Below are 6,575 nucleotides of genomic sequence, written 5' to 3'. Positions count from 1 at the left end.
TCCTTTCTTTTCTTGCCTTCAGCAGCAACTGGCTCTATGGGAGTGGGCTTCTCAGTTGAAGCTCTGGCCTTTGACATAGGCTGCCTGCCTGCTGGCCTTTTGATCTTTAACCCTGGCTTTGTGCCTTGAGATGAGCCATGTTCCTTCTCGAGCACTACTCTCTTTGAAGTTGCTTCCTCTTCTGCCACATAGTCCTCATCCTCTGATTCTGAGGTTCTCTTCTTCGTTTGTCTTGTGGCAGCTTTTGGCAGATTGCTAGGGGTGCTCCTGCTGCCTTCATCTGAAGAACTTGAGGGACTAGTGCCCTCACTCATCTGCACTTGCTGTTCTGACACATTCTGGCTATCACTTTGGTCTGACATGATGAACAAGCTGACTGCTGACCCTGTGAATAGTTTATAGATGAGGTAGAGTGGATGAGCATCACAAAATGCAGATATTTTTGCAAAAGAATGATTCAAAATCTTAGTTTTAGTTTCCCACTGAAATCATCTTGGATCTATCGATTTTTAAACTCGGTGATACCGAAGCAGTTTTGGAACCTAAACTAGTGTACTCGATCAGACCGAGTCACAGTTCGGTGGCACTGAGACTGCTAGGGTTTCACAAAGTTCCAAAATCGGTGACACCGATAAGTAATTCTCGGTCAGACCGAGTCTCACTTGTGCAATGGCATAAGCCAAATCGGTGGGACCGAGTTTTTCAACTCGGTGGGTCCGAGATGGTTTCGGCGGAAACCTAACCCTAAAATTTTCGAATTAAACCTAATCTACGAGTTCATTGACTGGATAGAAGTTTGACAAACGTGGCAAGAATCACGATGATCACAATGTGCTAAGAATCGGATTGGGGAATAGCACAAAGATCGAGTCCATACCCTAGTTCGGCGGAGACTCGCTACGGCGGCAACGACGGGGTTGAATTTCCGTTGACGGCGACGGAGACCAGCGACTGGAGGCGGCTGGCGGCGAGGAGACGATGCGGAGACCAAGTTGGCAGAGCAGGCTATCGCGCGGGCGAAGGGGTTCGGAGAAATTTCAAATTTTTTGCCCGTGACTATATATAGCCCGACCCTGTCGGTGTGACCGAGTGGAACAACTCGGTGGCACCGAGATGCAAAACTGTATACAGTTGTTGCAACTCGTTGTGACCGAATGGTTCAAATCGGTTGCACCGAGATCGAAAACCTAGATCAACTTAATGATCTCGGTAGGACTGAAAGTAGGGTATCGGTCAGACCGAGAATCATAAAGAGGTTTTGGAAGTTTAAGTCTATGACGAATCGGGGACTCCGAGCGCTCCTCACATAGATTGGTTCGAATCTGACTTGATCAAATTTTGTGATGTAGCATGAATAGAGTTTGAGACGAGAAAAGCATAGATAGCTAGAGGAGGTTCTTAGGCATTCTTGTCCATCCACTTGGCAAAAGGAAATAAAACCAAACAATCAAAGCAACAAGTGGATGTCCTCGAATGAGTAAAATATGCAACCAGCATGCTCACACAATAAGATGGCAAATGAAATATGTGACAAGGCATGCACAACCAATTCTAGCATCTATCAAGCAATTTGCGATGACAAGGTCATCTATATATGAGTATATTGACTTAGGAGTCAAGTGAGAACACTTGATCATAGGTCATACTCATCGTTTAAGCTCAAGTGGGGTTACCACTTTTACATAAAGCATTGTTGTGTTCACATCTTTAGAGTTGCTTTAGCTCAAGTCTTAGAGTAAAGCTCCCCCTAGATGTGATATTCCCCCTTAGAGGGATGAACTAACCTCGGGTTTTGTCGATGATGACTTCATGTAGATGTTGAAGATGTGGATGCTCAATGTTGATGTAGATCACTTGGAGCTATCCATTTGAGTGAATTGCACTTTCAATACCTACATGGGTTAGTCCCACAGGGAACAAACAAGGATATCCATAGACAAAGAGTGATGCACACACAAGATGATGTCCATGAAAACTTTTAGGTTACCTTGTCCCTTGTCTTACCAACAAGAGGGTTTGTGACTCCTTGAACTAGTGCAAGATGTGGAAGTTGATTGCACTTGTTCTTGCCAAAATGATAAGAGTGAAGTATGTTGGCAGAGTCACCCTCAAGAACTCTCTAGTTCTTATTCTTTTGGATCCACACCATCTTGATGGGAATCCTTGGAGTTGTAGTCATACTTGATGAAGTGGAACTTGAAGTAGTCTTTGGAATCCACTTGACTAAGGTCTTAGGAGCTTCTTCAAATGCATCAATTTCCTCTTGAAGCTTGTCCTTGCCTTTTTGCTTGTAGTCTTGTGGTGGAAGATCATCTTGAGCTTGTGTCCCCTTGAAAGAAGTATCATACTTCTCTTGTTGAGGAACAAACTTTGTCTTGGGGTATTGATGTTCTTCCCATTCAACTCCATTGGCATTGAACTTTTGTTCAAAACCAACACCTTGATTCTTCCGGTGCATTCCTTGCTTGCGCACAATTTCCTCAAATTGCTTACTCCCGGCAAGGCTTTTGTACACTCCTTTCTCTATAATTCCCTTCAATAAGCTATTTTCTTGCTCAAGTGTAACTTGGCTAAGAGAATCATTAGTGGAATCAAGAGAACTACTAGAAGCAACAATATTGGATTTAGCATGATCATTGTTACTGCTAGAGGAAGAATCTTTCTTGTTCTTGTTACTAGACTTGACTTGAGGCATGTAAGTGGATAAGAGTAAACGCTTGGCAATGTAAGAAGAACTTTTCTTGCAGAGATCATCATTGATTGCTTTTAAGAACTCATGCTCTTGCTCAAGATTGAGCTTTTCAAAGCGTAATTTCTCATGGGCTCTTAAAAGTTCTCGATGATCTTCGAAGGTAGTTTCATGAGCTAACTTAAGAGTGTTTAGTTCTTTAGTTAGAGCCTCAATCTTCTCCTTATCATTTTCATCCGTTTTATCTTGATTAGCATGATTAATTGACGTTTCATCATAGTATTCATCACTAGAGTTGTCAACAAGCAAATCATCACCTAACAAGTCATCTTCATCACTATTGAAATCAACATACTTGGTGTGTGTTACCTTAGGACCTTTGGCCATGAAGCATCTTCCAATTCCTTCATTTGGTGAGTCAAATATGTCATAGGAGTTGGTTGACACGAGTGCTAGACTGGCAACACCTTCATCTTGAGTATCTTCGGAGTCGGAGTGATAACTTCTATCGGAGTGGCTGTCGGAGTCGGAGCCGGATACCCATTCACCAACATGAGATTGATGTCTTCGTTTTGTGTAGCTCCTTGATGATTTTTCCTTCCTTTCCGAATCCTTGCTTCTCCGTGAGTATCTTCGTTCATAACGATCATCTCTACTCCTTCTCTCTCTTGGTGGTGATTCTTTGCTTCTTCTTTTTGGATAATCTTCTCTTCTATTGTAGGGAGCCGTACACTCATTGGAATAGTGTCCGGGTCTTCCACAACTGTAGCAGTTTCGCTCTCGACTAGAAGATCTTTTGTCATTGTAGGACCTTGACTTGAAGCTTATATCTTTGCTTCTACTCTTGTAGAACTTGTTGAAGTGCTTCACCATTAAGCTCAATTCTTCATTGAAGTTTTGTTTCTCACTTGATGATGTAGGGGTTTCACATGAGGCTTTGTAGGCACCACTTGCTTTGTTGTGAAGTTCCTCTTTATCCTTAAGTGACATCTCATGAGCAACAATTCTTCCAATCACCTCCGTTGGCTTGAGATCTTTGTAATTGGGCATCATTTGGATCAATGTGCACACGGTATCATATTTTCCATCCAAGCCTCTTAGAATCTTCTTGATGATGAATCTATCGGTCATCTCTTCACTTCCTAAGCCAGCAATCTCATTTGTGATGAGAGCAAGCCTAGAGTACATTTCAGCGACACCTTCACCATCCTTCATTTTGAACTTGTCAAGTTGACTTTGAAGCACATCCAACTTGGATTCCTTGACGGAGTCGGTACCTTCGTGCATATCAATCAAAGTGTCCCAAATTTCCTTTGCATTCTCAAGACGGCTGATTTTGTTGAATTCTTCGGGGCACAATCCGTTGAAGAGAATATCACAAGCTTGAGCATTGTATTGCAACATCTTCAACTCATCCGCGGTAGCTTCACGGTTTGGTTCTTTCCCATCAAAGAAGTCGCCTTGCAAACCAACACACACAATAGCCCAAACGGCGGGGTTATGTCCAAGAATATGCATTTTCATTTTATGCTTCCAACTAGCAAAATTAGTACCATCAAAGTAAGGACCTCTACGGTGATAATTTCCCTCGCTAGACGCCATACTCTCCTAGGTTGTGAAACCAAGGCTATGACCACCAAAAGCTATGGAGATCAAAGCAAATGGAGACCAAAGCTCTGATACCACTTGTAGGATCGAAAGTATGTCTAGAGGGGGGTGATTAGACTACTTGACCAAATAAAAACTTAACCTTTTCCCAATTTTAGTTCTTGGCAGATTTTAGCTATTGTAGGACAAGTCAAGCAATCATCACACAATTCAAGCAAGCATGCAAAGAGTATATTGGCAGCGGAAAGTAAAGCATGCAACTTGCAAGAATGTAAAGGGAAGGGTTTGGAGAATTCAAACGCAATTGGAGACACAGATGTTTTTCCCGTGGTTCGGATAGGTGGTGCTATCCTACATCCACGTTGATGGAGACTTCAACCCACGAAGGGTAACAGTTGCGTGAGTCCACGGAGGGCTCCACCCACGAAGGGTAATGGTTGCGCGAGTCCACGGAGGGCTCCACCCACGAAGGGTCCACGAAGAAGCAACCACCCACGAAGGGTCCACGAAGAAGCAACCTTGTCTATCCCACCATGGCCATCGCCCACGAAGGACTTGCCTCACTAGCGGTAGATCTTCACGAAGAAGGCGATCTCCTTGCCCTTACAAACTCCTTGGTTCAACTCCACAATCTTGTCGGAGGCTCCCAAGTGACACCTAGCCAATCTAGGAGACACCACTCTCCAAGAAGTAACAAATGGTGTGTTGATGATGAACTCCTTGCTCTTGTGCTTCAAATGATAGTATCCCCAACACTCAACTCTCTCTCATAGGATTTGGATCTTGAGGAAAGAAGATTTGAGTGGAAAGCAACTTGGGGAAGGCTAGAGATCAAGATTCATATGGTAGGAATAGAATATCTTGGTCTCAACACATGAGTAGGTGGTTCTCTCTCAGAACATATGAGTTGGAATTATGTATGTGTTCTGATGGCTCTCTCCATGAATGAAGAGGAGGTGGAGGGGTATATATAGCCTCCACCCAAAATCCAACCATTACACACAGTTTTCCAATCTCGGTGGGACCGAATCAACAAACTCGGTCGGACCGAAAAGGTAAACCTAGTGACCGTTAGAGATTTTCGGTGGGACTGACATGCAACTCGGTAGGACCGATATGGTTAGGGTTTGGGCATAGCGTAATCTTGGTGAGACCGATTACACAAACTCGGTGAGACCGATATTGGTAATTAGCTAACCAGAGAGTTGGTCAGGCAAACTCGGTGGGACCGATTTGCTCTTTCGGTGAGACCGAAAAGTTACAAAAAGGAAACACTGAATTCACATTGCAATCTCGGTGGGACCGATCCGCTCTTTTGGTGAGATCAAAAAGTTACAAAAGGGAAACAGAGAGTTTGCAATCCCATCTCGGTGAGACCGAGATCCCTATCGGTAGAACCGAATTGCTAGGGTTTGGCAGTGGCTATGACAAGTGAAACTCGGTGGCGCTGGATAGAAAGAATCGGTAGGACCGAGTTTGGCTTAGGGTTTAGGTCATATGTGGATATGGGAAAGTAGTTGAGGTTTTTTGGAGCATATCATTAAGCACATGAAGCAAGAGGCTCATTAAGCAACACCTCATCCCTCCTTGATAGTATTGGCTTTTCCTAAAGACTCAATGTGATCTTGGATCACTAAAATATAAAATGAAGAGTCAATCCTTTGTCCTTAGCATTTTGAGGGTTCCACTTTCACATCCATGCCATGCCAATCATTGAGCTTTCCTGAAATAGTCATCTTGGAATAGCATTAGCTCAATGAGCTATATGTTGTTATGAATTACCAAAACCACCTATGGAGAGTTGCACTTTCACTATGACATGGCAATATGAGGTGTCCTGCCTAATGCAATGTGAAACAAGTTGAATTGGGTCCATTTGAATCAAAGATTCAAATGGAAGCTTATGTTCTTAAGCATTATAAGTGTATTAGCTTGTTTCACCTAAACAACAAGGTTAAAGTGTTTTGTCATGCATGAAACCATTACAGATGGAAATATTGAATTTTTCTGATCAAATTTCATATATAAATCTTTTCAATCTGAGTTATAGATTATTTTCTATGATTTTTAGAAGTTTTGGTTATTTTCTAGAATTTCCTATATAAGAATAAATCCAGAAAAGGATTTACTGCGTCAGCCTGGCGTTAGTGTGATGTCAGCGGTTCAAAGGCGCCAGCCCAAGTCAAACCTGACCGGTGGGCCCCATCTGTCAGTGAAACAACTAACTAACAGAGTTAGTTAGTGTTTCGTTAGCACTAAACTAGGTTAATTAGGCCCT

This window comes from Triticum urartu, chromosome 5A (genome assembly GCF_056163025.1).
Source record: "Triticum urartu cultivar PI428250 chromosome 5A, HENAU_Tu73, whole genome shotgun sequence".
In the NCBI taxonomy this organism is placed as follows: domain Eukaryota; kingdom Viridiplantae; phylum Streptophyta; class Magnoliopsida; order Poales; family Poaceae; genus Triticum; species Triticum urartu.
Note: the sequence above shows the minus strand (reverse complement) of the source record.